The sequence below is a fragment of the Hemitrygon akajei genome, unplaced genomic scaffold (assembly GCF_048418815.1).
Source record: "Hemitrygon akajei unplaced genomic scaffold, sHemAka1.3 Scf000045, whole genome shotgun sequence".
Taxonomy (NCBI): domain Eukaryota; kingdom Metazoa; phylum Chordata; class Chondrichthyes; order Myliobatiformes; family Dasyatidae; genus Hemitrygon; species Hemitrygon akajei.
Window position 1 is genome coordinate 832,498 of NW_027331931.1, and position 13,717 is coordinate 846,214.

The 13,717-nt window shown below is 44.3% G+C and overlaps 1 protein-coding gene across 1 annotated transcript in view; it reads left to right on the forward strand.

The window, feature by feature from the left end:
* LOC140720570 (NACHT, LRR and PYD domains-containing protein 3-like) overlaps positions 1-13,717 on the forward strand; it is a 395,705-nt gene that overhangs the window by 358,137 nt on the left and 23,851 nt on the right. The gene's annotated exons all lie outside the window — the stretch shown is intronic.

The window sequence follows — 13,717 nt, forward strand, 5'->3', positions numbered from 1 at the left end:
CAAACACAAATTCCTATTAACATTCCTACAGGTCTTCACAAGACAGGAACACCGAAACATCACGTGAAAAACAGCAAGAAGTGGCCTTTCAGCCCCTCTAACCATCAAGAAGATGGCGGCTGCTCTCCGATCTCAGCCACATCATCCTGCCTGATCACCATTTCCTCGATCCCTTCGGTTTCCACACATCTGCCGAACTCTGTTTTATGTGACGATGATCACTGATCTTCATCGTCCTCCAGGAATCAGTCTGGTGAATCTCTAAAATAAATACTCTCTAACTTGTTGGATAATCCTCCATGGAATTAAATACCATCTTCCGCAACGCCATCTTGCCCCGACTACTCTCATTCCACACCTGTCACTATTTCCACCTTCCCACCTCCCCCCTCACCTGGACCCACCTCTCACACCCCAGCTCTTGCCCCATCCCCACCCATCACCTCTTTTCTCTGACTATTTCCGTCAACTTTTCTGGCCCGGAACCTCCCTCCGGACTGAGAGTGGAGTCTCTCCACAGATGCTACCCAGGTGTTGCCCCACCTGGAAGGACTGTTTTGGCCTCTGAATGGAGGTGAGAGAGGAAGGGTACGAGTAGGTGTAGCACTTAGGCCTTATGCCGGGATAAGTTTGTGGAGGAGGGTTAGTGAGGAGGTATGAATAAACAAGGGAATTGTGGAGGGAGTGATCCCTGTTGACCCCTGTTTGTGACATCCTAAACAGATTTGCATAAATGCAATCCCTACATTCGTTAGTTATCTCTTTATTGCAACATAAACATCATATATTCCATACAGTGGATGCTCAAGGCATCCGAGCACCCACACCGGCTCCTGAGGCCACTGAGGGGCAGTGACCAGAGAGCGATAAAAATGTTCAACACTCTGCAGCTCTGGTGGGCTGTTACCCTGGTGATGGAGGAAGTGGCTGAGCAGGACTAACTGAAAATAGGAAATAAGGAACAACCTCACATACTTTGAGTTTCATTATGACAAAGATAAATGCTGAGCTCTCAGCCATTTTGTAAGGGGGAAGGTAAAATTCTAATGGCTGCTTTAACCCTGTCTCAAGGTGCCTCCAGTAAATCTGTTAGTAGTTTCATCTCTACAGAACTTCCAGCAGTGCCGAAGCTGTTCCAAAATCAAAACACGTTGTTGGATGCGGCCTGTCTTTTTCAACTGTCAACTATAGGATATTTACGAAGGATATCACACAAAATTGTGGTGATAACCATGAAGTGTCCTTCTTTGTTCAATTAAGTGGTTAAAATTCCGTTATATTCTCGTGTCTGCAAATAACCTATAACTACGATCTTTTTTCTTTTTACAATATTTTTATTCAGAAGAAAAAAAAGATTTACAGAGTGCAACACATAGATACATCTCAACATAAGTTGTGTACATTCATATATTGTAATAAAATTGATCAAAATGTTATAGCATAACACATAAAGGTATACAACTCTGTAATCAAAAATTTAAAGATAGGTCATACATCATAAAATAATTTTTTTATATATATATAAAATCAACCCAGGCATTGATGCAGGTGATAATCAGATCCTGCTACCGGACAGAAGAATGAAAGAGAAGGTCCACAGATATAAATAAATAGATTGATGTTGTGATCTCAGATCCTACACTCTCCTACTGCTGAAAACATCTTGTCCCTAACACTCTATCCAGTCCTCAGGATTTCATTGACATTTCTGTTTCCAAGTCACCATCTCTTCATTGAGCACAGGCCCAGAGACGCCAAATGCCCCTTATACTTAGAACTTCTCATTCCAGAATCATTCTTGTGAAATCTGTAAGCAATAACTGTAATGAGCACATTTCCACCAAGTTGGTGGCAGGATAATTTATAGAGAGAAATTGAGCTTTCCTTGTTGCCCTGTTAACGGTCACAAAATATCTCCCGATGTTCAGTGTACCTATCTATGCATGGAGCCGAAAGAGATGAGAGAGATTTTCAACAAATTCTATGTGCCTGTGTTTCCTTGGAAGACAGGAAGGGACTGTGGAAATGATGAAAGCCGGCTAGGTCATGGATTGTGCACGGATTACACAACAGGTACTTGCTGTCTTGGGCTGAATTAGGACGGATAAACCCCCGGAACAGGGTAGAGATTGCAGGAGCCCTGCCGGACACGGATGATGCTGGTATTTAAGGAGTAGAGTCACAGGGGTAGGTTGAACTGGTGAGAAGTTGATTCCCTGAAGCACAGGAGATTGAGGGTAGTGGCTAGCAGGGGTTCCCAAACTTTTTAATAACGTGGACCCCTACCAGACGGGCGTGATTGTGGACCCCAGGTTTGGAACCCCTGGTAGAGGTAAACTAAACTATGGTAGTAGAAATAGGGTGAATGCAGATATGTCGTGCATGTCGTGTATTTTCCCAAGGATTCAAAATTCAGGATTGTTTAATGTCATTCCAGTAAACTGTTGTAAAGGGGAACGAAATAATTGTTGCTGTGGATCTCATGCAGAAACAAAAATCACAAAGAGATAAATATAAGAATTATATAAAAACACATATCATGGCTTAAAACATTTGTGGTATATCCATAAAGTGACGTAAGGCAAAGCAGTGTCATGTACATATTGTTAGTGACAGGAAATGTTAAACTCGTGGTAATGGGGGTGTGGTGGGGTGAGTTTGTGGGTGAATGTGTACCAGGCCTTGAACCCTTCTCTTTTGTATGTCATCTTATTGATATGTGATAGACTCAGCAATTGCTGTGACGCTGGCGAACTTGACAATGTGATTCCCCGGGTGTTTGGCCGTGCGGTCATGTGTGAACATAGTGTAGAGCAATCGGCTCAGCACACAGCCTGTGTTCAGGATGATTGGGAGTGAGGAGCGGTTGTACATCCTGACTTTCTGAAGCCGGTTAGTTCAGTAGTCCAACGCCCAGTTGCACAGGGGTGTATTTGAATGGTAGAGTTGGAGTTTGTTACAGAGCGGTTCTTTAAGTAAGAATATTGGTGAGTGAGCAGTGTGGTATTATTGGAGTTATTGATATGTGCCTTTACCAGCCGTTTCACGCTCCTTGTAATGATTGGTGGCAGTTCCTCCGGGCCGTAATTGTTTCATTCTGAAGGTGTAGAATTATTTGTTGCAGGGATGATGCTGACCGATGTGAAACCTTCATGAGTGAAGTGTTGACGATGGCCGTGAAGTCATCAGTGAGCTGGTGTGCACAATGCCGGAGCACTCGGCCTCGGATGTTTTCAGGCCCGTCAGCCTCTCAGGGGAGGGGTGTTGTTGCTTTTCTTCTGCTTATGCATGGGAGTGAGAGCCTGGGGGGTTTTGGGGTTCTAACGTTTATCTGTCATTCATTCTTTGGGACACTCCTCTGTTTTCATGGATGTTTGCGAAGAAAAAAGTAAGTTCAGGATGTATATCTTATACATTTCCCTGACATTAAATGTACCTATTGAAATCCGTTCAAACGTAGGAAGGGGTAGCTTTCGTGGCTAGATTGTGTTGATGCCTTGAAGCATTGTTTAGAGCACGGGAGGTGGGGGGGGGGGCTTCATCACTGGTACAGTCAGAGCTATTTTTCCTGACGTAGTCTGCAAAGCCGTTGATGCCCAGTCAAATATACCAAGGATTGTCCCCCAGGGTTGGGGAGTTCAAAACCAAAAGGCACAGATGCAAAAGAGCGGAGAGATCAGAGACACCGGAGAGGTAATCCCAACACACAGAGCGAGTGAGTATCTGGAACGAGTTGTGTAGTGTTTGCATCGTTGGTTATCTACCTCGGGATCAGTATTCTCACCTGTCGTCTGTCTGTGAGCAGCTAGAAATTAAAGAAACATTCAAGTTGTTGGAAACCTGAAATCAGATTAGAAAATGTTTGAAGCCATTCCGACACAGGGATTTGGAGCTGAAGCATTAACTTTGCCCCTCTCCACAGATATTCTTTATCTCCAGAGTGTTCCTTGTATTTGCAGCGTTTTCGAACATTACGTTGAAATGATTTAAGGTTACTGGGAAATAGACGTGTAATCCATTCTATTACAGCAGAGAAACAGGCATTTCGGCCCATCTAGTCTGTGCCGTTCTCTGCCTTGACCCATCCACATGCACCCAGACCATAGCCCAAAATACCTCCCTCATCCATACAAACTTCTCCTATACACTGCATTTGAAACCTGCATCCGCATTCGTGCCACCCTCCTAGTGAAATAGCTCCTACTCTGATCCTCTTAAATATATCACTTTTTGCCTTAAACCCATGAGCACACCCAACATGAGGGGCGAAATCCTACCTGCATTCACGCTATTTCTACCATCATAGTTTTGTTTAACTCTAGCAGGTGTTCCCAACCTGGGGTCCACAGACCCTCCCGTTAATGGTAGGGGTCCGCGGTATTAAAAAGTTTGGGAACCCCTGCTAGCATCTCCCCTCTTTCTCCTGTGCTTAAGGGAATCACTTTCTAACCTGTTCAACCTACCCCTGTGACTCTACTCCTTAAATGCCAGCATCATCCGTGTCCGGCAGGGCTTCTGCAGCCTCTACCCTATTCGTGGGGATTTATCCATCCTAATTCACCCCAAGACAGCAAGCACCTGTTGTGTAATCCGTGCACAATCCACGACTTGACTGGCCTTCGTTATTTCCACAGTTTTTTCCTGTCTCCCAACTAAACACAGGCACAGAGAATTCTTTGAAAATCTCTCTCATCTTTTTTCGGCTCCATGCATAGATAGGCACACTAAACATCGGGAGATATTTTGTGAGCGTTAACAGGGCAGTAAGGAAAGTATAGTTTCTTTCAATAAATTATCCTGCCACCAACCTGTCCATTATTCATGGAAATGTGCTCATTACAGTTGCTGTGTACAAATTTCACAAGAGTGATTCTGGAATGAAACATTTTATGTATGAGGGTTATTTGGTTTCTTTGGGCTGTTCTCAATGGAGGGGTGTTGACTCTGGGAACAGAAACCTCAATCACATCCTAAGGTCTGGATAGAGCGATACGGACAAGATGGTTTTCAACAGTAGGATAGTCTAGGATCTGAGATCACAACCTTAATCTATTCAGATTTTGTCCAGTAGCAGGATCTGAATATCACCTGTATCAATGCCGGGGGTTGATCATAGTTATAGGTTATTCGCAGACAGAAGAATATAATGGAATTTTAACCACTTAAATGAACCAAGAAGGACACTTACTGGTTCTCACCACAATGTATTGTATGATGTCCTTTGTAAATACCCTATTGAAGACATTTGGAACAGAAAGGCCGCATCCAACAATGTGTTTTGATTTTGGACCAGCTTCTGCACTGCTGGAAGTTCTGTAGAGATGAAGCTACTAACAGATTTACAGGATGCAACTCGAGACAGCATTAAAACGGCCACTGGAATTTAAGCTTCCCCATTAAAAAATGGCTGAGAGCTCAGTATTCATATTTGTCATGATGAAACTCAAAGCATGTGAGGTTGAATTCCTTATTTCCTATTTTCAGTTAGTTCTGCTGAGCCACTTCCTCCATCACCAGGGTAACAGCCCAGCAGAGCTACAGAGTGTTGAACATTTTTATCGCTCTCTGGTCACTGCCCCTCAGTGGCCTCAGGAGCCGGTGTGGAGGCCCGGATGCCTTGAGCATTCACTGTATGGAATATATGATGTTTATGTTGCAATAGAGAGATAACTAATGAATGTAGGGATTGCATTCATGCAAATCTGTTTAGGATGTCACAAACAGGTGTCAACAGGGATCACTCCCTCCACAATCCCCTTGTTCATTCATCCCTCCTCACTAATCTTCCTCCAGACACTTATCCCTGCATACGGCGTAAGTGCTACACCTACCCGTCCACCCCCTCCCTCGCCTCCATTCAGACACAAACAGTCCTTCCAGGTGAGGCAACACTTCACCTGCGAATCGGCTGGGGTCATCCATTGTGTCCGGTGCTCCCGATGCGGCCTCCTTCACACTGGTGAGACCCGCCATAAATTGGAAGACCGTTTTGTCGAGCATCTCTGATTCATCTCCCACAAGGGAGACTTTGCAGTGGCCAAACATTTTAATTCTGATTCCCATTCCGACGTCTCGATCAATGGCCTCCTCTTGTGCCAAGATGAGACCGCCCTCAGGGTGGAGGAACAACACTTTATATTCCATCCGGGTACCCTCCAACCTGATTAAATGAATATTGAATTCTCCTTTCAGTAAACAAGTTCCGCCCCCCACCCACTTCTCTATTTCCCACTCTGAACTTTCATTTGTGCTCACCAGCCTATTACTTCCCCCCGGCTCCCCGCTTTCCCTTTCTCCTGTTAATAACACCCCGATTCTTTCATCTCCAGCCCTTGACCAGCCCATGACTTGACCACCTATCATCTGCCTGCTCGCCTCTTTCCCCTCCCTTGTTCAGGTGGGAATTGTGTGTCGGACCGGGATGGGAATCGAACCCGTAACTCTGAGAACCGGGAGGTGGAGCGATGGCGACGGGGAAGATGCAGAGGGAAACATTAAAAATGTAGCTCATGTACATATGAAATAACGTGTAAAATGCAGCAGGTAGGAGGGGCGAGGAGCAGAGTCGCCGGTTCAGACGGGAGACCCTCCACCGTCACCAGAATCGGTGTCTCGCTCTCATTTCAAACGCAGATCTGCAGCATCTCAGGTTTTCGCTTCCGACGCCCCGCCCCCGCTCTCACAGTCTCCGGATAGGCGGGGTTTTCTTTCCGTTCTCTGTTGAAGCGGATGGTTGGCTGGGAGCGGGTGGACCGATCGCTGTCTGCGGGACAAATTGATCAAGTTCTCACCGGTCAGTATTGAGGCCAGTCACTAGGGTTGACCGCAACCGACAATTTCACATCGGTGAGTACTGAAACCGATCTCGGGGGCGGGGTACCTCATGTTGGGCAGAGAGTCCCGTTAACTTCCTCGAACTGGCGGCCTCGTCCCGGATCCTGGAAACAACCTGTCGTGGTCAGTCCGGCTTATGGGACCTTCACACCGAACCGCCTGAGGTGAGCCGCCGCTCAGCCCCTGGTGTTCTGGTCCCAGGAGTGGGATGAGGTGGTGATGCCGAGACTTAACCCATCCATTAAGATGTACCTGGGGAACTTTACCTCCATCACCCGGCCCGATATCGAATCCAAACTTCATCCGGATCGATGCCTGGGGTCGATAATGGTATTACTTTTTTCCCAGCAGAATGGAAATGGGCGTTCGGCCCGTTGTGTCATTGCAGACAGCGAGGGTTAAACGGAGCAATGGCACCCTCGGGAGACTCCTCCACGAGTATGAGTAGCTCCATCTTTCCCCCGTTCAGACAGGACAGTGAGATTCAGATCGCTCACGTCCTCTCTTCCATTTCTGCGACTTGATGGCATGCAGCCAATGTTTCCCGATGCGTGGCCCAATTAATGGGCGAATTAAGGTTTTTTTCCATGTATCTGGGATTTTCGGAAATGTGTACACTCCTTCCAGTATTTCCAAAGGAGCTGTTTAATATTTCCCCACGATTAAAATGGGGAATCTTTATTTTTTATATGTACTGATGTACAGTGAAATATTGTCTTTGGTGTCATCCACACAGATCAACACATTATAACAATACATTGAGGTGATATAAGGTAAAACAAAAACAGAATGTAACAATTCTCAATGTAACTCATTCTGGTTACAGAGAAACTGCAGTGCAGGTAGATATGTGATGCAAGGTCTTGTTAGACTGTTAGGCCAGGGGTCCATCTCATTACATTGGGGAGCATGCAGTTCGCTTCTTACTGCAGAATGGAAACTGTCCTTGAAACTGGTGGTATGTTTCCATTTTATTTTGTTTTCGACCTGAGAGAAGGGTGAGAAGTGAGATTGTCCAGGGTTGTGGGGATCTTTCATTATGTTGGCTGCTTTACTGAGTCAGTGGGAAGTGCAGACAGAATCCATGGAGGGGAGGTTGGTTTCTGCGATGTGCTCAGCTGTGTCCACAGTTCTCCGCTATTTCATTCAGTTACAGGAAGAGCAGTAGCCGTATGAAGATGTGAAGTATCGGGATGGGATACTTTCTGCGGTGCATTGATAAAGTGTGTAGAGTAGAAAAGGGCATATACCAAAGTTCTTACGGTTTGTTTTCGCTTTGTTATATTGGAATCCGTTACCTGCTAGTGCGTACTATTATTTCAGAATCTGTGTAGCTGGAGGACCATCAGAGATCGCCCCTAATCAACCATCTTCTTCAACCTTAGCCCAGCCTGTATCCCACCACCTCAATGCTATACATCGACCATCTTGTTCAACCTCTGTCCAGTCTGTATCCCATTGGTGCAATGATATATTTCAGCAATCTCTCTTTCAAACTTTGTCTTCATTCTGAATTTTTGTTTTGCATTTTTTTCAGAGTGTTTTTTTTTTTTATAGCTAGGACTACCAGACAGACAGACATACTTTATTGATCAATTGAATACAGCATGTAGCAGGGTAAAATCAGCCATTTCAATTTTTGGTTCACTGTTACAAACTGGCTGCAGTGTTAATCTTTGTCATAATGGAACTCATAGCATCTGATGTTGAGCTTGTTACTTCCTCCTTTGGTTACTTTTGGTGAGCCATTTCCTCTGTTTCCAGGGTAACGGCCCGTCAGAGCTGCAGCAAGTGTTGCAGTTTTTATCGCTCTGTGGTCACCGCCTCTCAGCGTAGAGACAGTGGCCTCGGGAGCAAATGTAACAGAATGATAGTGGGAGGAAAGGATGCTGTGAGCATTGACTGTATGGAATGTGTTACACCAGGGTCAGAATGAACTCAGAACTAACAGAGTGGTTGGGGTGGGGTGGCATTTATAGTTCAGGGTGGCAATCAGTTACTATCTGTGCACTAAAATAAAGAAGAAGTTCTACAGGTAGAAAATACCACAGTTGCAGGAAATTTAAAGTAAGGAGGTGAAAATACTGGAAACGCTCAGCAGATTGGCAGCATCTTGGACATTCTCAGTTCTGGAACTGGGTCTTCCACCATTTGTCCTTTCAGAGATGTAATCTGATGAATTGAGTTCCCATAATTTTCTACTTTATAATTTTACATTTTGTTCCTGTTACACTGCAGGAAACATGGCAGTCAGCTGTGCTGGGCAAGATCCCACACGGCAGGAAGATTGTGAACAAATGTGCTCAGTTTAGCTGCTGGGATCAGGCTGAAGTGTATCCGCATCCTCTATACAGACCGGGGAACCAGCCTGAGCACCGACCCCGGCAGAGGGTCATTAGGTTCCAATTCCACGTTAGTTTGTGAATCGGAAATGGCAGGAACACCACGGCAAATTGCCGGCACCAAAGCGTCTTTGTATGGGTGATGATATTGGGCTGGTGATTCTGAGGATATGGAACTGACAGTAGACGGGTCTCAGTCCAGTTTGGTAATTCGACAGCTGGGATCAGAATTTTCTCAGACTGCAGTGAAGCTGAAATCTCAGGCGGTTGGAAGTATCCTGCTCTTTTGATATTACCATATATTTGGATTTTTTTTTCCAAAATCTAATTTGGTTAGACCAAAATCTGCACTTGTTTGTACTACTTTGTCCAGGGGGATTTGTGGGTCTTCTGCAGCACATGCTATTAGGGTGGTATCTTATATTGTTGATGTAAACACCTCCAAAATTATTCCTATTCAGGTCTTTTGTTTGTCTGAGAATCATTTCACTATAGATATTAAATAATTTCAGTGAGGCAACGCATTTTGGTCTAACTGCTTATATTATCATCAATTTTTACCTCCACTATTCGATTCCAATATAAATTTTGAAGCGGTAATTGGTCCCTTCCGTCAATGTTTAATTCAGTAAGAATTTGAAATAATTTTTCATGTTGCACTTTGTCGAATGTTTTAGTGAAATCAATAAAATATAAAAAAGACATCATTCTGATTATTCAGTTGCCTTTTCTGAAAGTATTCGCAGGATGAAAATTGCGTTGCTAGATCCACTATCCTCCATAAACCCATATTGAACTTTAGAAGATTTAAACCTTAACTTGTTTTTAATTTGACTGATAACAATTCTCAACAAAAGCTTTATAATGTGACTCATCAGACTGATTGTTCTATAATTTTCGCAGTCAATAGTTCCAGGAATTTTAGGCAGAGTTATAAATACTGATTTCAAGAGATCGTCAGGCAATACACCAAACTCATAAATGCCATTAAACTCTTCAAAATAAATATCTATGCCCAGATCTTCTGGGGCTTGTATCATTTCCACTGAAATTCCATCAGATCCGGTGGCTTTACCTTGTTTCATAATTTTCATTGCTTTAGTTATTTCTTCTTTGGTAATAAGTGGGCCAGAATTAGGATGTTTAATACTTGGGGGTTCTCCTCTATTATCTCAAAATAGCTGCTCTACATACTGAATCCACCTCTCACATATTTTATCTGGATCTGTTTGGATGGATCCGTCTGCTGATCCTATGCATCCTGTAGACGAGGTTTTCTTAATGCCAGTAACTTTCTTAATTTTCTGGTGCATTTCTTAGCTGTTGTTAATACGTCATTCCACTTCATTGCATTTTTCATTCAGCCATTCTTCCTTTGCAATATTGCACAATGTTCTGGTCTGTGACATTGATTGTCTGTCTGTAAAGGCAGAGGAGAGCCTGGACATACTGAGAATGATATTGATTGTCTGTCCATAAAGTTACTTTAGGCACAGGAGTGTCTAGAACCTGAAATTTTAAACCAGTAGTGGGTGGAGTGTGGATGGTGGGTTAGTGAGTAGAGGTGTTGATCCCGCTTGCTGCTTGGGAAAAATAGCTGCTTTGAGCCTGATTGTCCCGGCGTGGATGTTACAGATGTTTAAGGTAGCACCAGAGTCGTAAAGAGAGTTTTGGGCATATTGACCTTTATAACGCAGGCTATTACGAAGAGGGGCTGGGATATTAATGCCAGAGTTCTAAAAGACACCGTGATTCCAGAATATGCAGAATTGTGTGCAGTTCCGGTCAGTTACTGGGAGGATAGATATCGCTAAGCGTGAAAGAGTGCCGGGAAAATTGCACGGACATTGCTGGTATTTCAGGAAATAATTAGAGTGATAGGTTGAACAGGTTAGAACCTGATTACCTGGAATACAGGGAAATGAGGGGGTATCCTAGCAGGATTCCAACTCTTTATGCCATTTGCCCGTGCAATTAAAGGAAGGTTCCATGGACACCAGGTTGGAAAACCCTGCTAGAGATGTAGAAATCTATGATAGTATAAATAGGGTGAATGCAAGTAGGCATTTTCCCCCTCAGGTTGGGTAAGGTCATGGACTTAGAGCAAAAAGTGACACATTTAAGGGGAATCTGAGGGGGAACTACTTCACTCAGTGGGTGGTGCGAATGTGGAACTAGCTCCCAGCAGAAGTGAGAGATGAAGGTTTGATTGTGATGTTTGGGTAGGTACATGGATGAGGGAGGTATACAGGGCTGTGGTCTGGGTGCAGGGGGATGCGACCACACCGAACATGGCACGGACTGGCTGGGCTAACAGTCCTCTTTTTGTGCTTTAAAGGCTCTATGAATCTAAATTGAAACTTCTACACATAATCGACATTTGTTGCAGACGGGTCGTATCCAACAATGTGTTTTTATTTTAGACCAGCGTCTGCACTGCTGAGAGTGTAGTAGAGCAGGAACCACAATGAGATTTACTGAATGCAACTCGAAAGGGTAAATACAACCACTGGAATTTTAGTATCAACATTACAAAATGGCTGAATGGTCAGTTCATATTTGTCACAATGAAATCGAGAACGTGTCACACTGAGTTTGTTATTTCCCCGCTCGGTTATCTTTGCGAGGCACTTCCTCCATCACCAAGGCAACAGCTCACCAGAGCTGCAGAGAGTGTTGAACACGTTTATCGCTCTCTGGTTGCTGACTCTCAGCGGGGAGAGAGTGGCCTCAGATACGAGGATGCTTTGAGCATTTACTGTCCGGGATGGAATGAAGAAGATTGTAGGGATTGTATTTAGGCAATTTTGTTCTGGGTGTCAAACACCTTGCAGTTAGTCAATCGTTTCTTCATCAAAAGAAACAAAATAAAAGGTCTTGTACTGAGTTTCCAGTGCTATATTCCCAACTTTACATTTAGAACATATTGTTCCTGTTACACGACGGGGAAAGTGCCGGCTAATTGGCCTGGGCTACACCGCACTCAACAATAAAATAATGAACAATGTGTTCAATGTAACTGTGGAGGAAATTTGAAATGTATCAGCACCCTCTTTGCGACCGAATGTCCATGTTTCCCGTCGGATCCCTGTCCAGACCAAGGATCATCAGGCTCCAGTTGTGTCACGGGTTGGTGTGGGAGTGTAAGTTTTTGAACTGGGATTCGCTGAGACACTGTCTCATATTACCGGCATCAAAGAGCCCTGGGAGAGTTGGTGCTTGCGATGTAATCTAGGGATGTGGTCTCCAGGAATATGGAACTGTCACTGTCTGGGCTTCGGTCTATGTTGGTGCTTTTACAGATGCGGCTGGATGTTCCTCCTTCTGCAATGGAGCAGACGTCTCCGGTGGCTGGATATTGGTAGCGTGAATCTCTCATTGTGAGATGTGGGAACACCTAGTGTGAGATGTGGAAAAGATGTTCGGGATGTGACCCTCTGAGGTTGGATCTTGGGATACCACGCATGTTTTGACCCAGACAAAATGAATCAGGGGATCAAGTTGACCGGGTTTATGAGATGTTGAGCGAGTATTTCTGTTCTGTACTCAGATGTTTGATTCTATAGTTCCTTTGGAAGCAAAGCAGAGAATGAGTTCCCATTCCATCGCTCACAGGGAGAAGCTGTGAGAAAATACGCACCAGTAGACATAGACCGGGGTTTCAGAATTCAATTCACGTTTGGAAGTTCCCCCTCACTCTCACCTGTTTATTTGCCAGTGGAAGTCAAACAGAAACTCAAGATGCTGAAGATGGAACAGAACATGGAACAGTACATCACAGGAATAGGCCCTTCGGCCACAATGCTGTGCCAGACCAGCTGAAAAGTAAATCAACCCCCCCCCCCACAAAATCTAGGGTTGTTGGGGGGGTGAGGTTGGGGCGGGAGTGATTATTTACGCCAACAGAATAACAACAAGTCTGGATACATTGGAAATGAAGAGGGTGTCTGGATTTGACGGAGAGTCTGGGAACTGAGCGTGCAGCCTCAGAATAAAGCTTTACTTTAATACTGAGATTAAAGCAATTACTTCAGCCAAAGGTTGTTTGATCTGTGGAATTTGTCACCACAAACAGTGGTGGAGACTATCGTTGGGTATATTCATGTTCTGGATTGCTAAATAGGTTGAGAATTATAGCAGGAAGCAAGAAGACGGTGTTGGAAAAATAATCCTTCATGATTGATTATGGAGCAGACTAGAATGACCGAATCACCTAATTCTACTCTTACATATTATGACTTGTATCTTATACCATGACTGAACGATGACTTCCTTGTATCCCATCACAAACAATAGAAAATCTTCAGATGCTGGAAATCCAAGCAATACACACAAAATGGTGGACTAACCGAGCAGGCCGGGCAGTGTCAATGGAAGAGAGTAGCGTCGACATACAGATGCTGCCTGGCCTGATGAGTTCCTCCAGCATCTTGTGTCTGTTCTTTTGTATCCCATGTCAGGCTTTGTAAAGAGTGAGGGGAAGTTACAGATTTCTTCACTCTGATCAAGACATATGCGTTCCAGATTTAAATTTCAGATTA